Source organism: Falco rusticolus, chromosome 8, assembly GCF_015220075.1.
Source record: "Falco rusticolus isolate bFalRus1 chromosome 8, bFalRus1.pri, whole genome shotgun sequence".
In the NCBI taxonomy this organism is placed as follows: Eukaryota; Metazoa; Chordata; class Aves; order Falconiformes; family Falconidae; genus Falco; species Falco rusticolus.
Window position 1 is genome coordinate 19,736,576 of NC_051194.1, and position 25,174 is coordinate 19,761,749.

At 40.5% G+C, this 25,174-nt stretch overlaps 1 long non-coding RNA gene across 4 annotated transcripts; it reads left to right on the plus strand.

The window, feature by feature from the left end:
* Positions 1-406: 406 nt before the first annotated feature.
* Positions 407-24,563, plus strand: LOC119152819. Of its 4 annotated transcripts, none has more exons than XR_005105937.1 (9): positions 407-619; positions 1,821-1,913; positions 4,198-4,302; positions 4,697-4,821; positions 8,767-8,865; positions 12,955-13,077; positions 17,144-21,213; positions 24,051-24,226; positions 24,424-24,563. It is a non-coding gene; the product is annotated as an uncharacterized LOC119152819 (long non-coding RNA). The 4 variants fall into 4 exon arrangements; XR_005105938.1 differs by having other exon boundaries at positions 19,334-21,213; positions 24,054-24,226; XR_005105939.1 differs by lacking the exon at positions 17,144-21,213 and having other exon boundaries at positions 416-619.
* The last annotated feature ends 611 nt before the right edge of the window (positions 24,564-25,174 follow it).

Here is a 25,174-nt window from a genome sequence, read left to right on the forward strand (position 1 = left end):
TTTTTTTTTTTCAGGTGAGTGTACTTGGTATTGCAGAAGCAGATGCTCCATGAATTTATACAGTGGTGATGTCATACTTTTCTTTCCTAAGAATTCTGAAATTTTGATTTTCTTTTTTTGACTACTCTTGAGCAATGAGGTGATATGTTCATAGAACTAGCTATTATAACATCAAGATGTGTTTCCTAAATTGTGTAAACTAGTTCAGAGCCTATCACTCTGTGTGTGAAGTTAGCATTGCTTTTCGTGGATATCCAGATCATAGTTGTCAGGGCTGAAATTTATCTTCTGCTTTATCATAAGGCTTTCTCAGTGCCATGAGATCTTTAAGTTTTTGAAGTAAATATTATCCTAATTAATCTAGTTTTTACCAGAAACCTTCACTGTTCCACTTCCAGATAATTTCTGAACACATTGAACACCATGGACTTTAATCCCCGTGGGACTCCACTGATGATCATCTTCTACTGTGAAAACTCATCCTTTAGTCTAATCTTCTTTTTCCAATATTAAACTATTATGTAACTCTGTGAGGTCCCTACCTCTAGTCACTGTCTGTTTAGTTCATTTAAGAGCCTTTGATGGGACCTTCAACGTCTGAAGTTTCTGGAAGCTTGGGGTGAGTTGGAAGTACAGGAAAAATTTCTCAGCTAGATCTCTGTTATTTACATGCTTTTGACTCCTTCAAAGAATTCCAGCAGATTTAGGAGGCTCAGATTTCTTTCACATAAGTCATGTTTACTTTTTTTTAATGTGTTATTTTTATTCATGCATTCACTAATTCTGTTCTTTACTAGAGCTTCAGCCAATATGGCCAGTATGGACACTGGACTTAGTGATTTGTGGGTTCTTGAATCACCAAGTGGATTTATTTTTAAAAACTGATTTTTTACTAGTTACCTTTCAGTCCTTTGGTAATCACAGCAATTTTCAACAAAAGGTTACATACTAAGGGTATTAGCTCAGATGATTCATACTTAATATTCTGTAAAAATCTTGTATGAATATCATCAGTGCCCAATGGTAAGTTGTTACTCATTTTGTCCGGTTTGTAATCTATGTTTAACAACTATAAATTCAAGACAAGCCTTCTGTGAATGCCTTATAAGCAAGATACTGGTTTCAGAGTTACTCTGAGATTCTCCAGGTGAACAGAGATTTTTAAAAAAAGAGCTTGGGATTTTTTGCAATGGCATTATCTTTTTTGAGTGCTTCTTTCATACCTGTATAGCTCACTGGCTCTTGCAAGCTTCTTGCTCTTGATGTGTTCAAGAAGGATTTATTACATTTTTTTTTATTTCTTTAGCAAACTGCTTCTAAACTCTTTCTTCAGTCTATGTTATTGTGCTTTTACATTTAGTCTGCCAGAATTTATGTTCTTTTTAGTTTTCCTTTTTCAGACACAACTTCAGCTTTTTGCAGGTTACCTTTTAACTTCCAACAGCCTCCCTGATCCTGCTATTTTATGATGCTAGCTTTTTGTTTTTCTCTCAAGTCTTTTTTGACAGGTTATATGCATTTGCTTTGAGCCTCCAATATAGAATCCTAAAATAGTCTACCTGCCATCTGAAAACATTTTACCTTCTGGCTGGCACTCTGAGCGTTTTTTTAACAAATTTCCTCATTTTTAAATTCCCTTTCTTTGGAATCAAGCACAACCACTGCATTTGCCAACATTTCTTCATTTCAGAGTATACAGTCATGAATCAGATAAAAGGATTAAGGGTTTTGGCCTAACCCAGTCTCTAGGAAGCCTGGAAATATCAGCCATTAAAATTTCACTAATGTTAATTTCACTAATGTCATTAACTGAGAAACAGGGAAGGAAGTGGCTTGCCATAGCTGGAGGTGGTGGAAGCTTTTGTCCTGGAACATCAGTTTCTCTCTCCAAGCTACAACAGACAAAATGACAGGTAATTGGGAAAAAAGAGCAATCTGGGCTGATTTGTTGCCACATCACTAAAGTTTGATACTAACTAGCTTGAGTGTTTTTGGGCAGAGCCCATCTCCGCTGTGCTGGTGGGAACCAGAGTGAGACAGCAGTGTCATGTTGACAGGGTCCGGTTCTCACATTGGTGGACACAGGACTGATCCAGTATACCAAGAAGTCTGGAAGGACAGTGTATGAATGCAAGTAGTTCCTCACTGTGATAATGCTAGAGAATCAACAGCTTAGACTACCTCATGACTTCAGTTTGCATATAACAAAATCTTGGATAAGGTCTCACCAAAAAAGGACTAAGTCTGCGGCTAATAGAGGCTGGTATGGTAGCTGATTCTTTTTGGGTCTCTCCAGTTACAGACAGCTCCAAAGCTGCTCTGAAACCGGTGGGGATAAGCAGTCCTTGCCAAGCAGGTGCTGTGCTTCAGCGTGCCACTAAAGCTTGCTTACCAGTGAAAAACATTTGCTCTGGGGTTGAAAAGCATTACCACTCAGCTACTGCAAAGTGCGTTTAAAGCCAGGGTGAACCAAACAACACTGGTTACAGTGCAACTGCTGACTAGCATTGACTGCTTAGCAACAGTGAGAGTGATATGGATACAGATGAATTGACTGTTTTCTGAGCAAGCTGGGTAGGAACAGAAGTAATTAGCTGCTAGCTGATGAAAAGGCATGCTTAATTATTAGTATAATTATAGATATAATAGACCAGGAATTATTCAGTAAAAGTAAGAAAGCCAATACGTTACAAAGGAGGTAATCAGAATGGAAGAGAAAATGACAGCACTGTGAACTCTTGAGAAGAAATGTAAAGAATTAAGATGATAAATCTGGAACCTTTGGGTTTCCACTCTGACATATCTACTCAATTTAACAGTGGTGTAAGGGTATACAGAGGTAACAAGGTCTGTGGCTTGTATTATTTCTGGTTTTATATAATGTTGATTTAACTGATTGTATGCCACTGAAATTGAGCTGTATTTTCATAAATCTTGGAACTGCACAACTTAACAAGGATCTTTGTCCTTCTTCCAGCAGTGCTACAGTACAACCATTAATTTGATGGGTCCTGTGGGGAGCTGAGCTATAGCTGGCTCTGATTGATATTGGTAATTGATTATGGTTATTTGATAAGGCACCACTGCTTTTGCTTGGCACCCTGAGAAGTAGTTGTGACTAAGAAGTGATCATGTTATGCAGCTGCCCTGCCTGGCCACTGCATCTTAAACTGTTTTCCATGTTCACTGAGGAGATGGCTGGAGATAACAGGCTAAACGTGCAGTGACATTAGAAATACGTCATAACCAGAGACATTAGAAATATGTCATTAGTATAGGATGTATAATCAATGAAATGGGTAATCTGGGGAAGATTTTGAGTACATCTCTTCAGATATTAAAATGGGCATGGGTAGTGCTGGTCTTGCTTTTGTGCCAGGGATTGGACTGGATGCTGATGACAGCAGCAGTGATCTGGTGTCTTCTATAAGAATCTGGAACTGAGAGGCTCAAGATGTATGCAGTTTTTTCTAAAATTATAGTGGTTTCTAAAATTGTGGCAGTGGAATGGGAGACTGGCACCAGCAGCTGTAATCTAGGCTCTTTGAGTCTGAGGGTAGTGGTGCCAAATTATTGCAAACCCTTTTGCCCATTGCACTGGTTAGAAAGGAAAATCAAGATAAAAAGATTTTATTGAATTACTATTTGAGGACTAATTATTAAAATGGCTTTTGATTAATGAGTTGTGAGTCAAGCTGGTTTGGCAAATAGCATTTTGATAAGGTATTTGTAAGACAGATAGTCTTAAGATGGTAAGATGAACGTAAAACACTAACCTTAATGATGATGTTAATGCAGAAATGATGTAAATGTGCATGAGCAATTACTGTGTGAAGTCACTGGGGTACATCAGGATAAATTGAGTACAGACAAACGCTAATCAGCATGAGCTGAGCACAGAATCACTGAAAAGTGAAGCTGGAAGAAATATCATCTGATCACTTTGTCCATCTCCTTCCACAATAGAATTGAATCTGCTTATGACATTCTTGGCATGTGCAGAACTGTTGTTTCTTTTCCATTTTGTGGTAGACTCTTATTTGCTACAGGACGATTACTGCACCGATCCTGATTCTGTCAGGACTGTTACCATATCTCTCCATGGTCTTCTCTCTTTGAGCACCTCCTGTTCTCAGTCTTTTGATTCAGGTCATGTTTTCCAGATCTCTAACCATTATTGTTATTCTTGTTGCTTAGCCTGTCAGCCTTTCTTGAGGAGCGGTACCCAAGACTGGATGTGCCTCTGCACTGAGGCATTACTAATACTGAGTACTGTGAAAGGACCTGCAAGATGTCTTGCAAGTAATTCTTCTGTTAATATATCTGTGTAGTGTTTTCTCTTGCTTAGGACAATAACCTTTGTTCAGCTTGTGATCTATCAGAACCTTCAGATATTTTTTTTTCCAGACTGCTTTCTACCCAGCTGATGTCTGTTCTGTATTTGTGCACTTTACTGCTGCCTAAGTTAAAACATTACATTTTTACAATTGACTCCTATATTTGTAGACAACTTGTCCAAGTTGTCAAAAGTTTTTAATACTGCTATCCCCCATGTATTTGTAGCCACTCTTCACAGATTTAATCTTGGCAGATTTAATAAACACACAGTCCATTCCCTCATCCAGGCTATCAATAAAATATTGAATGGAACTTATGAACAGCTGAGTAACCATTCAATTTGTCCTTTACATTTCAGTGAACCATTGGAAACTACTCTCAGAGTGCAGATTCCAACCAGATTTGTGTCATGACTTCAGCCAGGGCATTCTTGCACTCATGAATCTCTTGTGGGACAATGTCAGGAGCCTCAGTGACATTGAGGTATGTGGTATCTGCTGCTTCTTCCTTATCCACAAAGTCTCATCCATCGGAGAGTGAAATTAGGTTGAGTCAGCTTGTTTTCTTCATGAGGAATTCATGTTGACAAGTACTCATCTCCTTATTAGTTTCTATGTGCTTAGAAATCATTCAGATTATTCTGGTGTTTTTCTTTTCCTGGGAGTTACATCTTTTGGTATCTTAGTTAGTCTATTTGACTTGTCGATGACTGCTAGTGGTCCTGGTTGTTTGAACGTGTGAGAACTTCGTGGACAGTTGTGAAGGCAAAAGATACAAACCCTCACCAAAAGAAACTCTGGGCCAAATGTGAAATTCCTGTGATAAAGCACAGAGACACAAAAGGTTCTTAAGAGAGCGATGGAAGGAATGTTTTAACAAAAATAAGTTATTTCAGTCTGAGAAATTATGGTGTAAACAGCTTAAATTAAAAAAGAGATTTCAGGATAGCTTGGAAGATTTCTGAAAAGTTTGAACTACGAGTCTGAACAGTCTTGTAGAAATATGGTCAGGGTCATGTAAAATAAAAAGTGGAAAACCATAATTTTGGCCTGCACTGACTTCTTTGCCTATAATAGATTGGTAGTGAACATCTAAGAAAATAGAAATAGAGATTAGACTAAATTTCATAACCTTTTAACCCAGAAAGCCTGGATCCCCTCAGCAAAGTGTTTTCTGAACTCTAATATATGCTCACTGTTGACACGGGCTTATTCATAGAACTGAATGACCTTTGCACAGCTCAACAAGAAGTGCATGTGTGATAAGTTTTAGTATCTCCTGTTCAGTACACCCACGTGACTGTAAGTTTGATCTTACCAAAAGAAGGTATTATACTTCTGCTGGAGTGTTTGATACCGTGTGTATAGGAAGTGTATATATATTCATATGAACACTCCAGTATATGAGCCAAGGAAGAAAATATGCACTGCATTGGTATGAGTGACTGGCTGGTTTTCAGAAACTTTGGTTTTGCCTGAATTCAGAATTGTAACGGGCAGAAAGATGCCACCCAACAAACTCTTAATCTGTGCTGTGCATTAACAAGCCTTTGGGTCAGCACCATTTCTGCTGTGCATTTTGTTATATAGAATTATCATCATGGTCATGCCTTGAACTGTTTGGAAGCGGGAACTGCTGGCAGAAGAGGGAAATCAGAAGTGTCATCAGACTCCCAAAATAAAGGCAGATGTATTCGATGTTGGCTGCAGGAATTTTGAAGTGTGAGCAGGCGCCCTGTTATGACCCTTCTTTTGTCTGTTTTTTCACCATCTTCTGCAATATAGATCCCTTCTTCTTCCTGGTCTTTTATGCTTAAGGAGCTGTAGAAGTACTCTAGAAATCATTTGTGTACGGAAAAATGTTTTTGCTTTCTGGTATCTTTGGGTTTACATGTACCCTCTACAGACAGGTCCTCACTGCAGGGTCAGAAATGTGCTTGGTGATGAAGCAGAGACGCACGTGGGTGTACTGAGGACAGGGGTGCAAGGCAATACAGTACAGATTTTATAATACAGAGGTGAGTCATTTCCTAATAGTGAGGACTTTTGAGTATTAACTTTAGCTGACTTCCACTACAAGGCAGCTGTTAATGTATTGCTATGAATTGGTTTGGAAAAAAAAAAAGATTAAAATTGCATAAGTAGATAAATTTTGAAGAGACAGAAATAATAATGACATTAAAATTGGCTGAAAGAACTGAGCTGCAGTAACAATGGAACATTTTAAAAATAAATGGGTAGCTAGGAAAGGGTGTATGGAGACATGCTGTTTGGAGATCACACAGGCACCTAAGCTTGACAGTTTCAGCGACTGTGTGAAATAGAGAAACACAGCCAAGCCCCCGCTCTCTCCCAGCATATTATACTTCACAGCAATCAGGTTTAGTAACACGTTGCTGAGAAAAAGACTCCCACTATTTAGTATTCATTATAGATGGAATTTTTCAGATTGCAGCACAGCAGTGTAAATAAGCCAAACTGGAGGATGAGTGGAGAACAGCATTTCTCCACGCTCTGGTTTATTTCTTGTTGATATTCACTAGCTACACAAACCTATGGTAGCACCAATTTTAGGAAGGGAAAGTAACTCGAACCACCACCATTTTCCAGCGTTCTTGCAGGAAGCCAACACAACAGGAGGCAAAACACAATTCCTGCAGTAGGACAGGCATGTGGCTCCCTTGTGAGGCTGAAACATCTGGTAGATTTGTTTCTGGGAGTCGTCGTGGATCTGCAGGCCTGCCTGGGTTCTGCCAGCTGCCTGCTTTATATTCCATTTATATTGCATTTTGTAAACCTTGTTTGCATGAGGAGGGAGCCTGTCCAGAGGGACAGGGGAGCTGCTGTGCTGGGACACCTACATCTGTGAGCAAAAAGCAGCCTGGACAGGCCAGTATCCGAAGAGGTACCCTAAATACCCTGAAGCTGACAAACTGCTGTTATGTCCAAGTGTGACACCAGCCAGTGACAGCACCCAGAGAGCTTGCAGAGAGAGGTGCATGGCCGACGCTGCATCTCATGGGAGCTGGCTCCTCCTTTTTTGGTGTGAGATTGTTTCTTCCAGGTGAGCTGGATGCCAGCCACCCAGAAAAGCAACACAGCTTTTCCATCATCCATGAATCACTAATTCCTGTAAGCCACAAGGGTACTGAGCACTACAGCAGAGGTGGGAGCTGTGGTATAGGGAAGCGCACACAGGCTTTCACCCCAGGCTCCCTGTAGCCTCCCCAGAGCCTGCCTAGCAGAAGAGAGATCCAGCATGCTGAAGAAAGGCCATGTATGACAGCTCTGCTCCATACATACCGCCTGTGTGAATGCAGAGAGCCTGTACTCCGAACGAGGGAGTTCACATCATTCTGCTGACACAGGTGCATTCCTGCTTTTGAATGTGCATACTCCTTTGGGAGTTGCTTCCCCACATTCCCTACCTGTCTTTTACCTGGCCCTGATACAACCTTCTCGCAGACCCTGTTGAAACTTGGTGCTAGAGGTTCCTCTGCCTGCCTCACCCAGCATCCAGGTCCCTGCTCCCTGCAGTGCCATGGCCGAATCTTCCCCATCCTTCCCCTTCCAGCTGGAGGTGTTAGATGTCCTCTTTCCTCCAAAGCCTTCCTTCTTTGAAAACACCTTGGTGGATACCTGCCTTTATTTTCAGAGGGATTCACGACAGAGTATTTTAGGAGTATTTGATTTCCCCCCACAAGTACCTCACAGTAATACCTAACTTAAAAATGGGACCTATTCAATAGTGTGGGAGCTTCTTAAAAGGAAATTAAAAGTAGCTGCTATAAGGATGCAGAAGATGAGAAACTAGATAGAAACACCCTATCTGAAGCTCAGAGCAATATATCACTCAGTGAAATAATTCTGCAAGGAACCAAAAAGGCAATATTCTAACAGCAGAGTAGAGACTATTTAAAATCAGGGATTTCTCAGCAAATAAAGAAACTATTAAAAAAAAAAAAAAAAGGAAAAAAGCATTAACTGTGAAGCTACATCTGTAGGGCAGGCAAGGGAAAATTTTAAGGTGCTGACTCACTAAAGGAATAATAAAAATACTAGTAAAAATATTTTCAGAACTGCCGGGGTCAGGTACTTTTCCAGAAGTTTGGTCAACAAATGACAAGTCTGTAAAAGGATCACTAAGAAAGGAAAACTGCTTTGAAAAGTAAACTGAAGATTTGTGTTGGTGCTTATTATGGTTGAGGTAGGTTGTTCTCCCATGAGAGCCAAACTTATGGGGACAAGTGTAAGGAACTGTCTCAAAATAAATGACAATAAAATGCATTTTAGGACTAATTGATAAGATGAAGAGTCAGAGATTGCCAAGACCATATGGTAATCACTCAAGAGCTCTGGAGGAAAACAAATATGCAATTATAGAGCTACTACAGTGTGTAACCTGTCACTTAAATCACTCTCCCTGCAGGAGGGATGGAAGATGGTAAATGTGACAACAATCTCTGAGAAGGTCCCCAGGAGCGGAGTGGAGAACTGCAGACTGTCACACTGGAGTCTGTACTGAGATGTGAGTAGAAATTGATGAAATGGATAAACCCTAACATATTAGGAAAAGTTTTTCTAGTGAGAAACCACATTTCACAAATATTTTAGAGCCCTTGAAAGGGTCCTGAAGATGCAACTTAAGGTGACCTAGTCATAACAACATAAGAAATGCTCCAATGGGTCAGACCAATGGTCCATCTGCCTGCATTGTCCACCAATTGTTGCTGTGACTAAGTTTTTACAAGTCTCACTTGTATCTCCCTTGTCACCTTCTCTCTGAACTAGGAAGCCCCTTTAGTGTCTCTTCCAAAGCAACAACTAGAAATCAGTTTCATCTGCTTGATGGCTCTTTACAAAACTTGTAATTGAGCTGTAAAATCACTTGCCATAGGATATTATGGATGCTCAAAGTTTACTTATGCTCTAGGGGTAACAGGCAGAGTTAATGGAGAGAAGTTAAAGCATAACCTGTTAAACAGTAAACCCAAGGATTGTGACTCAAAAAGTCCCAAGACACATATTATTGGAAAACAGAGTGATATTCCAAGAAAGCGCTGTTGCATGCCTGGTATGTTCTTAAACTCCTTCCTCCTCTGTATTGAAAACCAGATGCTGCAGTAGAGGAACCTTCGATCTGACCCAGTGCAGCTTTTCTTGTGCTTCGTTATGTTCTGTCAAAAGAAAATGAAACATAGATATGAATGTAAACACTTCTGATGGTAACAGTGAACGCTGAACTCATCTCCCCACTATACAAGCAAACAATGAATTTTTATTTGAATGCTAATGAAGATCTTACCACGATGCTGTTAGGTCTCATCTAGCAATATAAAGAGAAAAGCTACATGTTGGAAATAAAGAAAGGACCTTTATAAAGGGATGAAAATGTATTGCAAATATTAATGTTATTAACCATTCACAGGTCAAAAATATACTTGAAGCTACTGATGTAATTTGAAGTAGGTAAACAAGTGTTAAGAAGAAATTTTTCTTACAATTAGTGCATCTGTTATGATCTGAAAAGGAGAAATTTGTATTTCTTGTATCCCTTTAACTCCAAATGATCCAGGGTTTGTAATCAAAAAGCATATCTTTCTACAGCCATCTAATCTGTTCTGGATCTCTTTTGGTTTTTGCATCAGAGCTGAGGCAAGCTTCTTTTACAAATTTGTGCTGCAGTCTACTAAAAGAGCTGTTCCTTGCCAGGAGAATATTACATACAGTTCTGAGAAAAATGAACAGAGTCAGCTTGTTTGAGAGCTAACTGATGCTTACTCACAACACTGATAAGCCTGACATTTACTGAGAAGTGCCACAATTCTCAGTCCAATGAAAAATCCCAAGAGGATGTTTTTTTCAATGACGTTTCATGTTCTATTGACTCAGGATAATCTGGAGTTTTCTAAAGTATTTTACTAAAAAAAAAAATAATTAAATGTGGAGCCCAACTCCTCCGCTTGAGTTACCTGGGGATGTACTAGCCTTCCTTGGCGCGTCTGTTAATGGTTGTGGTATGTTTAATGATGCTGTACAAGTTGTCAACGTCTTCTGTGTCATATTTCATTCCTGTAGTGTATTAAAAGCACTTATGCAAGAGTTCTTGGTGCCTTGATTGCAATTACAAAAATTATACTTGGAATAATGCCACTTAGCACCTCCACAGAGAAGCCAAAGCTTGTAGTGAAATACCTGTTTGTGATACTAGGAGTGTTCTGGCTGTTAGAGCAGTGTTTGCATGTTGGTCTGTGCTTTGTCTTTCTGTAGCATCCACTGTATCTGGCCTTGCAGGATTCTTCTGGAATAGGCCCTGCCTGAAAAAGGCTCTCAGAAGGCTTTTGAATGTTCAAGTAGATTATGTCAAGCAGTTCCCTTTTGATCATTATTATAAAGATATGTTCAAATAATTCTGAAATATTAGTGATGCAAAATTTTCATTACAGACACTGTGATAATTAGCTCCTACCATATCATACTCCTTATCTCGGAATTCCATTATTCCACTTTTAATTATCATTTTGACCAACTTTCAATGTACAAAGCTGTTTCTCTGGCTCATCTTATATCCTTTTAAAGTAGAGAAGAAACTGAAATAATGGCTAAGAATTTTCTGTCAAAATTGTTTTTCAGGGGAAAAAAAAATCTTGTTTATCAAAACTTGAACTTTTCACAGGAACATATGTTCCAGATGTCAGGAGTTGCAAAATCCATCACTTCAGGTGGTAGTTTGTTCCCAAATTTAATCATCACTGCTGTTAAAAAATGTGGGTTTCATTTCTGGTTTGAATCACTTTCATTTTTCAGCCCTTAGTCTTTCTTCTGTCTCTGCTAGATTAAAAAACGTTGGTTGATATTTTCCCCTTGTGAAAGTATTTATCGAATCGCCCCACAATTGAGCTGTTTAAGTTTCCCAGTTACATGTTCTTCTCTCCTCATATACTTTTTATGGCTCTTTTCTGCCCCCAATCTAATCTTTCAACAGCTTTAAATGTGAACATCAGAATTAGATATACTAGTGGTTTCAATGATGCTGTACCCAGAGGTTGAACGGATTCCTTATTTCTAATCACTTCTCTCGTTTTATCACGCTTTTACCTTGAGCATTTGTGGTGAGCTCCTAGCCCATTAAGACCTCCTAAGTCATAACCATTGCACTCCGAGATAGAGTTTTCTGTTCTGTCAGAGCAGCCCATATTCTCTGTTGGTTCATTGACTGCCTCTTCTTGAACTTACTTCTCGTGTACCTTGCATAATATTAAGTAGAGAGCAGCCTCTCTTCTTGGATGTTCAGGATCTAACAGTTCTGAAAAGCAGCCATACTCTGTTTCTATAAATTGGTTTTCTAACCTTTTTTTTCCCTTTGTTCCATTATATCGATTTATTTATGAATAATAGAGGTCCCCGTGTTTAGTATTTCACCTCTCAACACTAAGCACTCAGTCTTCTTTCTCTGGTGACTGATGGGATAACTCTACTCATATATTAACATTCTTACTGTCAGACAGTTTCAGTGTATAGTCTTTTCCAGTAAGAATTTTAGTCTGACTAGATTCCTTAAAACATTTTCTTTGATAGAAAAAAAATTCTTTTACTTTTATACTCTATTTTCCATAATTCACGGCCACATACTGTTGTATACCGTTGATTTTGTCACTGGGATTTACTATTTTCTGCTGTGTCAAGACCTGAATTTATTACCTGTGTTTTACTTCATCTAGCTTTTTTTTTTAATTAAAAAAATAATATTGTTTTTATATACTTGCAACTATAGTTCTTAATCTGGGGGCACCTTTGCTTGGCTTCTTAGTCCAATGTCATTTTGATATAATAAAATTTCACCTACAAACTGTTTCTATCCCTGTACTAAGCTTTTTCTCTGAACTAGCTGGATATGCAGAATATTTTTGTTTTACCAACGCTTAGCAATCTGTTTGCCTTAGCTCATGACAGATTTCCCCTAGCTCCCACTTAATTAAATACATCATATATATTTTCCTTGTGAAAAGTCTGATTTCACTTTTGACTTTTGATGGAGACCATCACCTCCGGATAGCATCTTCTTCCCCTCTGCCTAATTGGAGTTGTGTGTATAACTGGAAGGATTTCAGAGGAACTGTCAACAGTACCCTGGGGCTACATCTTCTAGCCAGCAGTCTGACTTTGCCTTCCAGGATCTTTCAATTGCATTTCCCTTTAAAATTTGTGACATGCAGTAGGACCTCATGCTCCTCCCTAGCACTTTCTAGCATCCACCTAGGTGTCTCATAAAAGACTCCTTCATATTTTGCCTATAAGTCAGCAAATCTGTCATCACATGTGTGGCTGCTGGTATGCTCCTGGTATTTAAATTCCTATCAGCCCAGTAGACAAGAAGTTCTCAACTGAAAATGTATTTTCAGATATAGCCTTCCTGGAGTTGTCAGCTTGCCTTTCCTCAGCTGGAAGGCAGCTTCCTGCTATGTTAATACTATGCTGTGCTAAACTATCCATTGTGAGAGGGGACTGAGCCTCCTGGAAGGCGAGAGGAGAGCAAGCGGTTGCAGCCTGGCCTAGTCCCTCATGTCCTTTTACACTGTTTTTATGCCTTAGATTTGTTCTCTCTTTGTTTCTCCAGATTAGAAGCTCTGGCCTCAAACTGCTCTGGGTATGTGCTCTGAGAGCCGTGTGGGCAATGAAGACAGTAGCTGAAGCAATTACTGAAGCATTAGTGACTACCCTGGAAGCTCTTGGAAGGCAGGTAAGATCACTGAGCACTATAGAAAGGCAAACACAGTTTACTTTTTCGAAAAAGAGAAATCAGGGAATTAGAGACTGCTGTTCCCTGAAACAAGTCTAAAAAAATATTACATGATCAATTTAAAGCAAATAGAAGATAAAAAGAAAAAAAAAGACATAGATTTACTAAGAATTAATCATGCAACCTTAAGTCTAATTTCCTTCTTTGAGAAAAGAATGTCTAGTAGATGAAGAGGAGGCAGCAGATGGGACATATTTTGCTTTAGGAAAGCTTTTGAAACTGTTCCACATGATTCTTTCAGAAGCAGACTAAAGAAATATGGTCTATATCAGTGTGCCCAGTATTTCTGGCTGGGTGAGACACTTACCTTGTTTCTGTATAAGGGAGAGACCATATGGTGCAGCCCTTCCTCTAATGCATAACTGTATTGTGCAAGTGTAGAAAAGCCAGTGCTTTCTGGGGCAATGAGATTTATTGCGTATGTGCAGGCAGATTCACATACTGCCGTGATCAGAGGCACTAAGTGGACTCCCAGCAAAGCTGGCCTGCAGTGTGCTCAAAATAGCCCATCCAGCGGGCAGCCCTCCCTGTTGACTCTGGTCTGGATGCATAAGAGAGTGAGGGAGACCACAGCCAAATTCGTTGTCCTGGCAGGCCCTGTGCAGTTCATAGCTTGAGATTCATCATTTGGAAGGGATGTGATATTACTGTAATGGGGGTGGCAATGGTGCACTGTCAGACTGGGAGGTTATTTTGACCAGAGTCCTGCTGGCATATGTTCTGGGCCCAGTTCTGTTCAGTTTTTTAATTAACGACCTATATGATTTAACAAAGAACTCCCTCATAAAATTTGTGGATAAACCAAGATGCACTTTGAAGGTCAGGATCAGACTTCTCATGATCTTGAGAGACTGGAGAAAGTGATCCAGAAATCAACAGTGTGAAATAAAAAGAAACAAGTGCTGTGTGCCACATTTATGAAAGAGGAAACAAATAGCAAAATATAAAAAAAAGGTATAACTGCCTGAGGCATGCCAGGAAAAGATGTGGGAATTAGAGAAAATAAAATATTAAACATGAGTGAGCAATCACAAACTTCTCATACTGGGAGGTGTTAATGAAATGTATTATTAAAACATGGGAGGAATTCTCATTTTTTGCAGTGCTGTTGAGGCCTTTGCTGGACTTCTGTGTCCACACTTTGTGCTAGAGGGAGCTGGTGTTGTGAATCATGTGGGTACCGGCCACAGAGGAATGAGTAGGAAAGAAATTTTGAAAGTGGAATCACAGTGTTATAAATTGTCACAGTATCAGACAAGCACATTCTTAGTCGTTGGTGAGGCAGTTTTTACAAGAGAGATAAGCTATATAAATCAATGTGAAACTAGATTGCAAACTAGGTTTTAACATTCAAAAGCAATGAGGTATTTTTATAGTTGACAGTTGTGGAAACTCACCAAATAAGCAACAGCACATGGTTCAAGATCACAACTCCTTTTCAAGAGAAATAAGAAAATTCTTGTAACTTAGAAAAATTGAAGGAATGAAATGAATAACGTTGAGGAAGGAAATAGCAAAGAATGGTCTCAGCAATTAAAAGTCCCAGCTAAGCAGGCCACATGAAAAATGGGCAACTAGATCAATAAAAAATGTAGAAATATATCTATACAAATGCTGCAACTCTGAAGCCTAAAAGAGGTGAACTAGACTGTCTGATTTTAAAGGAAGTTATTGACATAATAAATGCCTCAGAAACTTGGCAGAAGGGTAGGAAACTGTAATAATAGGGAACAAATTACAGAGGAAGGCTGGAAAGGGGTACATTAGTGGTGAAGCAGTGGAGAGTATGAGGAATTGTCCCTAAATGAAGTTTCAGCAGAGGACATTTTGGAACAAATCAATAAAAAGAACAGTAAGAAAGCACCAAGATAAGATGATACTCAATCAAGAGTTCTGAAAGACCTCAAACACTAGATTAAGAGAAAGCTAAATGTAGCATGAAAAGTGTCATTTAAGTTGACCACACTGCAAGAAGGATGGAAAGTGGCAAATGTGTCTTCAGCCTTGAGCAAAAGGACTCCAGGACAAATGTGGAAAACCACCGATCAGTAAATCTCACTTCCAAACTGAATAAATGGGTAAAAACTACAATAATAAAGAAGAGAACTAGTAGACAATTTCATAAATGTGATTTATTTGGAAAAAGTCATTACAGTTCTTGCAGAAGGAAACCGTGTCTCATAAATCTGTTTGAACTCTTTGAAGATGTCAACAAGCTTGTAGGTAAGGCTGATCTAGTTGATAAAGTGTGTACGGACTTCCAAACAAATGTCAGTAAGTCTTTCTGCAAAAACTCTTAAAGTAGTTGAGCTGAGATAATAAGATGTCCTCTCGTAAGTAAATAAGATGGAAACAAAATGGGATGAAAAGTGGGAGAAAAGATCAGTTTTTCCAGTGAAAGGAACTCTGCAGCTTAGTCTTGCAACTATTTGATTTAGGACCTGTGGTTTTCAGTATCTTAGAAGTGATTTGAAAAGAGGGGTGAATATTGCTGTGACAAGGTTTGTGGATGACACACAATTAGCTCAAATAGTGAAATCTGACCCTGAGAAGAGAGGCGGATGGTTCTCATGGCAGTGAGTGACTCTGTCAGAAATAGCACTTGGAAGTCAATGCTAGTAACTGCAAAGTAGTTCGTTTGGGAATATACATGTTCAATTATATATTATACGTATTCAATTACAGATTGAACTTTACATTATTATCACTTAGAAATAGAGTTGCTGTAGGATAACTCTCTGAAGCATTAATGCAGTGGCCACAGCAATAAAAAATTCAAACTAAATGAGAAATTTTTAGAAAAGGAAAAAAGGAAAAGAAAAACATAATTACGTGATTATGTCACTGTATAAATGTTTGGCAAACCCACGTATTGATTAATATGTGCAGTTCTGTTCATCCTGTCTTCATAAAGAATATAATAGAACTAAAAAGGATGGGTGGGAGTTACAGAGCTCAGAGATTTAAACACCTAAATTTAGATTTCTACCTGTAGGTGTCAATCTATGAGGTAGATATCTAAACTCAAACACTGAATCAAAGCATTTTAATCTGGATTCCACCCACAGAAAGTGGATGAGGATAGAATGGTTTTCATATCAGGACAGAGAAAATATTCAGGCATGGGACAGAGATATTGAGATCTCCTAGCTAGCTAGGAAACAGTGAAGAGTGTGTGGCTATTCATTTTAAGAACAGGAGAAGTTAAGGATACCCCATGAAATTATGAGGCATCAGGTCTAAACCAGGAAGTCACACATTCTCATATAACTTATTACTAAATTGTAGAACTTATTGCCAGAGGCTGTTAAGTAGGTCAAAAGTATAAATGAATTAAGAATTTCTGGAAGGCTGATGGGAAGTTAGTGTCCTGCCAAACAGAATTACGAAGGCTCATTCAGCTGTCAAAAGCCAGGCAGAGGTACATGGGAAGGACTCAGAGGCAGCTAAGTAGGACAATAAAGGCACTTTCTAGGCCAGAACAGAGACCATGGTGAGAAACTGGCATGCACCACACTGATAGCTTCTCTTAGTCAGTGGGACACCACAAAGAGAGAACCACAGGTGAGATCTCGGGAGCAGAAAGTGTGGTACGCTGCAGTGTAGACTTTGGGGGAAGGAAGAGGGAAAGGCAGGGAGAGAAATCCTGAGCAGAAATTTTAGAAAGTGAGGGAGACTGATTATAGCCATAAAACAATAGCCGTTAGCATAGGTGTTTTCCAGAAAATGGAAGCAAGAAGCAGTGTTTGTAGGTCATGATTTTCAGCACCTCAGAGCTGCCTGAATGAAGAAAATCCTAGAACCCACTAGCAGTACAGATGTTCTCAGGGCTTGCAGCTGGTTACACTTCTGCCTGGGGCTTGAAATGTAGGTACTAGAATTCACTTGCTAAATCTAGTCTTTACTAGAGCAATGCTGTAGTGGTTTTCAAAGACTTAAATTGCTAACAACCACATTCACCCAACTTACCTCTCTCTGACCAAACTCCCTGGGTTTCACTGACCAGCAATATTTCAGTCATTGCTGAAGCTGCAGATGAGATCCTGAGTGCAATCAACAGTGACCCGTAGTCAGTTTGGATGGATTGTCTCTGAGGAGTAGCTAACCAGGTACGCAGGGCTGTGGACAGTAAGGCTGGAGAACATCTCCAGGTCTTTGATGTGGGAGAGAACCAAATTATGAATGTGGCTACCACGGTAGGCAAGTTTAGTATAAAGTTGGGTATAGTGGTCCCAAACTTCCCTTTTTCAATCCTGTTTTCATTTTCCATTTTGTTTGGATATATTTTCATCATTCATTTTGACCTTGTTTCTGTTTTGCGTTACTCTACTAGCTGTCCCCAGGGTATTTCCGCCTGGCACTTAAATGTTTGCAGGTATTTTCTGTCTGCTTAGGCAGCCATGAATTTGGCTCCACAGACCTCAGAAGGACTCGGAGTACTCTGGAAAGCAGTATTGCTCATCCGCAGGGTGCAAACTCAGGGAATGATGATTTAATTAGATTGGTAGCACTACTTAAAAGCAAAATTGAAATCTAATGCAGCCGTCTTTAAAATACACTTCAGTATTACATAAGAAGGCCATAATAACATCAGAAGTGGAAACCTTTAAATGAGGGTAAATTTGATGCCAACTATTATATCCTTTATTGTAAAGCATGCTGAGCTGCAACATGGTAAAATCCATTAGTGCTTTGGGGATTTTTTTTTTTTTTCTTTCTGAAGTCGGGAACTATTCATTACCTCAAAGTCAAACTTACTGTAAGAATGTGCAAGTTCTGGTGGGAGTTGCTCCTGCTGATTGAGGAAGTATCATCCTCTCCTAGAACAACCCAAGGGCCTGAGCCACATGTCTGTGAGCCTGGTAGAAAAACACTGCAGCCTCCTGTTCCTACATGAAATTCCTGCTTTATTAAGCATCTCAACCAAAGACCACGATTACAAGTGCATTTCTTCCAGTGCCAGTATGACACTTAAGCAGTCTGCACCCCCTTCTGTCCCCACTTCCTTTTGATCATGATGAGGCTGCCCAGGAACCTGGGACAGAGAATGGGACTGCCTAAAAAATAATTTTCCTAATCAGTGCTATTCTTACCTGGGATCCACCTTGATCCACTTTTGTATGTGGCCCCAACACAGCTGTCCTGTCACAACTGTGGGGCTGTCGCAGGAGCTTCTTATACTGGCACAGCCTCTGAAAGGAAAAGATTTGTAGTTACACACAAAAAAAGAGAGTGCTGTGCGTAATCTCAGAGCTTTGGTATGCATATGTATGTTCTTCAGTCTCTGGGTAGGGATGATCTGCTTTACATGAGTACTTGTCACCATAGCAGGACTTTGAGCTTACTGCCTGATGCTCCGTTTGAATTCTGTGACCACAGGACTGTTCCCAGCATTTCTTACTTTCTCTGACCTAGAAAATATTTACTTATTTTTTATAAATCAGAACTGCTGTCCCTGGAAAAATTTAATAAGGTATTTTGGTGCCTGTCAGAGAGTTGCCAATGGAAATCAGGGTCAAAATGGTAGCATGGTTCTGGACTTAATTAGGTAGCCTGCTTTTTTTTGGAGAAGTTATTTTAAAGATTTGGACACTAGGGAATTTTCTGCATTGAGTTAAGAAGAAAACAGCTTTAAATTTTGTTTCTCCATTTCCTAGAAAATGAGTTTTCTGCACGGTTTCGGATTGTTCAGCCAAATGCCTCTGTCTTTTCATGATATGTTTCACAACATATTTGTTACATCCAGACATAGAATGTTAGAATTAATCAAAACTGAAATATTTATGGAGAAAGCCATTTCATGTCCATCTCTGTCATGAGACTGGCTGCTCTGATAGGGATTAGAGGTTGCTACACTAATGACTTAGACTTTTGTCTCATTGCCAGAGCAGTTTCCCAATTTAGAACCTTTTCTTCTGATTAATATTTGTATTCCTCCCACAATTCCCCTTCTTATAGGAACTCGTACTGGGAATTATTCCAGACCTACATAATGTCTCTGAAATCTTTTTATCCCTCTGTTTGCTGATCAGTGGAAAGGATTTTAATGCCAGGTTAGGTAATCGAGATAAATCCTAACTTCATCTAACTTTATCCCTCGACCATGTCTTGGATATTCTAGAAACATTTTTTGTGATCCATAAATAAATTCACATAGGATTTTGATAAATCTTTTTTTTTGCTCTTCTTTTTTCAGTGAAGCCTCATTACATTAAATGGGAGATCAAACAGAGTGTATTACAACTTCCACTATGAACTAGTTTGTTTAATGCAACACCTTTTTGGGGATTGAAAACATCAGTAAGTTCCAAAGACAAAGTTTTGTGCACAGTATTATCCTGAAGCAGTAATGGCTTCTGGTACCTGAGAATGCTTTCTAGCCCCATTCAGTTGTTTGAAATAGCTTACACAGTTGGTGCAAAGTATACAGTGATTTAATACACTTCACTTCTAACTGCAACTTGTTACAAAGAAGAGGGAGTCGAACTTATTTAAAGTAGGTCTCTCGCTGGCACTTGAAGCCAGCAAAGGCGTGGATGGCTCTGTGGCTTGGGAGAGGTAGGGCTCCTGGCTCAGAGCCACATCACAGCACTACTCCATGAGCTTCTGCATGCCTGTTTGGGACATTCATGGCCACAAGCCAGCCACTTCTCATGCACAGTCACTGGGAAAAGTACATACCTAAGGAAAAGCTTCACAAAAAACTACATCCTTGTTAGAAAATGATCTGACCTTGCATGTGGGCAGTAACAGGGAGCAGAACTCGAGCCCATCTCTATCCTTTTTTGCTTGACTTCCTTAACTCCAGCAGAAGGTTTCAAGCTAACCCAGAAGTCAAAGTTTTCTTACCAAAATTTTGGTCTGAGGGACTGCCGAGTGACAACTTTGTACCTCAGAGCTGTCAGGTTAAATGAGCCTGGGAAAGGTGGTGGCTGCAGTTTGTTAGGAGAACTGGACTCCCTGTTACCCTTGACCATCCTAATTATAGACAGGATGGAAAAAAACCCTCCCTTGCTTTGACCCGGAGTTGCTCTTTCCTCTGATGGTTCATTGATTCCCTTTGCTTCCCTTCTCATTTAATAGATTTTTATAAGTTGGGCATTTACAGATCTGCTGCTATTAACATTCAATGTTAGTGGACCCGAGAGCTTCTCTGCCAACTATGCTGGAGCTTCTGAGCCTGCTGATTTAAAAATGTTCATTGCTGATAGATTCTAACATCTCTCTCAGTTACTAATAGACTGGAAAGTATTTTATCATCCTCAAGCAATGAAAGCAAATCATCCTTCTTTCCAAATACCGAATAAAAGTCTGTTTGAACACTTCTGCATTTTCTGCATAATCCTTCACAATTCTTCTGTCTGCACTGAGCAGTGACCCCGTACTGTTGCTAGGATTTCTTTTGCAAACACAACTTTCTTGTGTTAAGCTCTGTCAGCCATGGATTTTATTCTGAGGTTTCTTTGTTTCGTGCTTCTGTTCATGTAGGTCAGGAGTTTTCCTGGCTATTGATTTACAACTAGTTACATGTAGTACTAATGTTTGACATTTCTGCCTTTGTTTTTCTTTGCTGATATCAGTACCAAAATTTAACCACACGAGTCAATTGTTTTAAGATTTCATGTTGAGTGTCTGACTCAGTCTGATATTTTTCACATTTTTGAAAGTGTCAGGTAAAACGGTAAAAGGATTAGGAAAAAGGTACCGTTTTCCCAATGTTTTAAATATGTACATATACCTTTATAATATATGTTTAATGTTGAATAGATATATATAAATAAAAACCCCAATAGCAATGCCATATAGTCCATTTTTGACAAGCTAGAGTCTTAGTATTAGAATTAAGGGCTTGAAATTTAGGAAAGGAATAACCCCGCTGAAAGATGTGCATTTTTTCTTTTCCTTTGAAATCTGACGTGTCCTGCCAGAGTCTCTCACCATGTCAGTCTGTGTCTGTTCAGCGGAGACTTGCCAGTGTTCAGCTGTGTATTCCACTGAGACCTTGTCCAACAACAGGCACCACTCCCAGCTTCAGGCATGAGCAAGATTTTACTGCAGTGCACAGCAGAGGAGCTGGTACGTGCCATCAGACCTCAGAAGCAAGGCGGGTGGGAGGACTTAGAAGGTAAACAGCTGTAAGGTGGGAAGGGAGGCAAAAATAGCTGGACAGGCACAGGTGAGGCCAGGGAAAGTCTGCAGGATAGAGGTGGAAAGATAGGTGCTCACTCAGGTGTGTTGCCCATTAAGAATGTGGAATGGAGCCCAGCACTACAGAGTGCCTCCTGTGCAGGTCTGGCAGCAAATATATGAAACCACGAGCATAATGTGTGCATTCAGACTCACTCTACTTAAAGTCTTTATAAAGGATGACAACATCATACTGTTATCAGTAACCTCATTATTTGTAGATACTAGGCCACAGGAGGGGATGAGGATACCAGAATGCTGTCTGCTTCAGCAGCAGTATCTGGGGAAGAGCTCAGTCGATGCAGGGCTACCTGTGCTGCCTCCATCTGGACAGGCATCCTGATACATCATCAGCAGGGCTGGAAGGCAAGCAGTAGAAGAGGGCTTACAGTTTATGGTATGAGGTTCAGGTGGCAAATCTGCCCTCTCTTTCAAAAGCCATTCATGCTCCCCAGACTCTCAGATACCTTGTGCTTCATCACCATATATCAAAGATCCTCATTCCTTTATCAAAGCGGGTATCTTTTGTTCATGCCAGCCTCCTCACACCACTGTGCTGTCCCTGGATGGAGTATATGGGCAGGTAAACATGCAGAATATGTGTATGTAGAGATACATGCATGCAGCTACTTCTACGTGGGCTAAGAAAGCCCGGCCGTAGTGTTGTATCCTCTTGTGCTTGCTCTGAACTGTAAATTTTGGTGACCACAGACTGACATTAACTGACAATCCAGAAAATTATCCAGCAAAAGAATATGTATTTATCCTATGCTGTAAGGGTTTTCTGTAGCACCTACTACAGGTCACAAGATGTGAGCAGGTAGAGTCCATGGCCCTTTCATTTGTCTGAGTAGGATGGTTTTTGTGTTCTTTGTACCTTAAAGCCCAGTGGCTTTCTTTTCTCATAACTACAGTTACAGCACTTTCAATCTGAAGGGCTTTTCCTTAGTGAACCTTTCTCTTGTGCTCACACCATTGTATCTCTTCATTTTCATTATTAGCAGATGGAGCATGAGTCCCAGTTCTTTCATTCCATCCTTCCTGCCAATAGATCTCTGGTGCCTAGGCATATTTTGTGGATACTTAATCTTGCACTACTTTTCTTCCAGAGATTTTGATTAATTTTATCCATGTACATAAAATTATTTTCTGAGTGACACTTCCCATTAAAAAAATTATGTTAAAAGTTAGGTTTACTGACCTGATTCCAATGAAAACATTTCATGCTCCTTTTTTTTCAAATTTGGACTTCATTATTATTTTTCTGTAATCCACTTTTAATTGTAAGTACCCGTTTCTGCTAGTTCACGCAGCACCAAATGACACAAGGTTGCTCTGGAGTGCTCCAGTGAGTGTCTTCTGGGGAATATTGAAATTCCATGGAAACAACATGAGAACCATTATCTGAAACAGCCTCTTCAGGCAAACCATATGGGGTGAAATATTCTGCACTGCTTCGATAATCCGAGCACAGATATGTTCAGTGGTAACTCTGCAGTAAGCATCTGTCATTTGCTTTGTCTGTGCAGTATTAATGAGCCATTTCAATAGACAGCAGGTTTCGACTATATTTGCTGCATATTCATGTTGCTTCCTTCAAGTTGTTTCAAAACTCTTTCCACTAGATTAACTAGAAAGTTTCAGTTATTGAGTCAAGTGCTAGGGTACTGAAGATATGGACCATCCTGTCCTTTCCAGTCTTGGCTGAAGAGTCGGGCTAGCGTTTGGAAGAGAGATGGTGTACTAGGCACGCTGCCTTTGCCGAGCCTTGCTTTAGCGGGGAGGCTGAGCTGCTGCTTCTAGCACTGTGTGCTGGGGCTAATTCTTTCTATGCATGTAAAACCTCCTTACTGTTTTCTGGTTCATCTGTCTTTTAGGGGTTGTGGTTGTTAGCAAGCAACGGAGCCTTAAGACACCTTTTGCAGGTGGGCACACATTATATGGTGGAGGAGTGAGAATATGCAAATCACAGAACAGGGGCTACAGTGGGAAGAGCTGTATGTTTTGACTAGGCTGATTTGTGCTGTGCCTGTAAGCATCTCTCTGTGATGCTGTTGTGGTATGGTCAGGGGAGCTGAAACACTCCAGACATTGGTCTCGGTACCTACAAAGCCTCCCCATGCATGAGTACGGCATTTTCCATGGGGCATAAAAATTAAGAAAAATTCAGAGAAATTCATACACAAGTTCTGAAAACCATAATGCACACAGAAGCCTCTTGTGGGGGGAGAGGGTGGTGGGCACTGAAAGCTGAAGGGCTCTGGTTACTACTGAAAGCCACACAGAATGCTTCAGGGGGCACCAGAAGTCACTTGAAATTCAAGAAATACTCAAATTACTCCCTTTTTTTCTCTTTGTGAGTGTTCAGAAACACACTCCTTCCTTAATTTTAGTGCCTGGTCCTGATAGCTACATGGAGCTTAACCCGGACAGCAACCTAAAAAAAATTGTAAATACATCTGTAAGGTTACTTACAGGTCTTTCTACAGAAAGACACACCACAAATCTTGAACTAACCACTTCCCAAGCAAGGGAACTTGCATATTTAAAGAGAACCACGAGGATAATTAAAAGAGACCAGAGGTTGTCAGCACCAAACTAGATTGGCTAAGGTGCTTGTAGATGTGGAGGGGGTGGGGAAAGAGAGGTTTTTCATTTCAGCTCTTTTTTTATGCTACATCCATTTTACCAAAAAAGAGTAGAAAGTGAGCACATGTTTTATCCAGCAGGAAGGGTCCGGCAGTGCTGTGGTTGAGGGGAGGTGAAGGACAGCAGCCGAGGGCTGGAAGCAGCAGCCACATCCTCAAGCTGAGTTTGTTGCTATGATTGTGCCAGGGCTGTGGAGGAGGAGCCGAGCTGGCTGAGTGCTGCTGTGCCTCTGGAACTGGTGGAAGAGCTGGAGGTGAGGGGTGGTTTTCCTTCTCTTTTGCGAGCAATCTTCTGAAGGGAAAGAGCACAGACTAACGAATAGCACAGATGTCTGTAAGTCTGTCCTGGACCCTTTCAAGTCCTTGTATTTCTTTTTATATGTTGTTAGAAGGAAGTTTTATTGTATTGCCTTTTCTTCTTTGTAAAAAACCCGAACTGGTAACATTGCAGCATCTCACCTCTGAGGCCTTGCTGGCTGGCTCCTTTTCTCACACCAATTGATGCCCTACTTTGAGTTCCCTCTGCCCTTCCGGAGCGCGTACATCAGGCCATGCTGGTCCTTTTCCTTCTGTCTCTGGGAACAGCACTAATGGAAGTATCTCCCCTTGGACCTGGAGCAGGTTCTCTGTTCTCAGGGGCAGATGTCCCTCTGCTTTGGCACAGGCTCTTTGCCAGGGCTGCTGGGATGGAGAGCAGCCACAAGGGCTTTTGCATCCTGGTCTGTGGTGTGAGGCACACTCCCTGGCTGAGGCTTTTTGGTCCCCTCACCTTTTTCTCCAGGACTTGTGTCCAGGTGCTGTGGAGTGCCTGGTCTCTGCAGCATGCTTCAAACGTGGTAGTACAGTGTGGGGGCTGTAGTGCCAGGGTTTCAGAGGTGCTGCAAGGAGGTTACTGGTGTGTTACTCTTCCCAGCTTGACTCAGGAGATGGGGAGTTTCATTCCTCTGTGTGATTGCTTGGTCCTCTATTGGAGTCTGTGGGTGTTTTTGGGTTGCAGGGGTATGTGGCAGAGGGGAGGGTAGATGAGACCAGGAGTGCTTGTACCAGGAGTGTCAGTGTCTTCTCCAAAAAGAGCCATTGGTCTGGTTCCTGGGATGGGAATGGAGCTACCACGGGCAGCATTGCACTGGAGTGGGAGAGCTGGTTGCTGGGGCTGAGCTCTGCAGCACTCTACAGCTCTGCCTGTCCCCTGCACTGGTGTG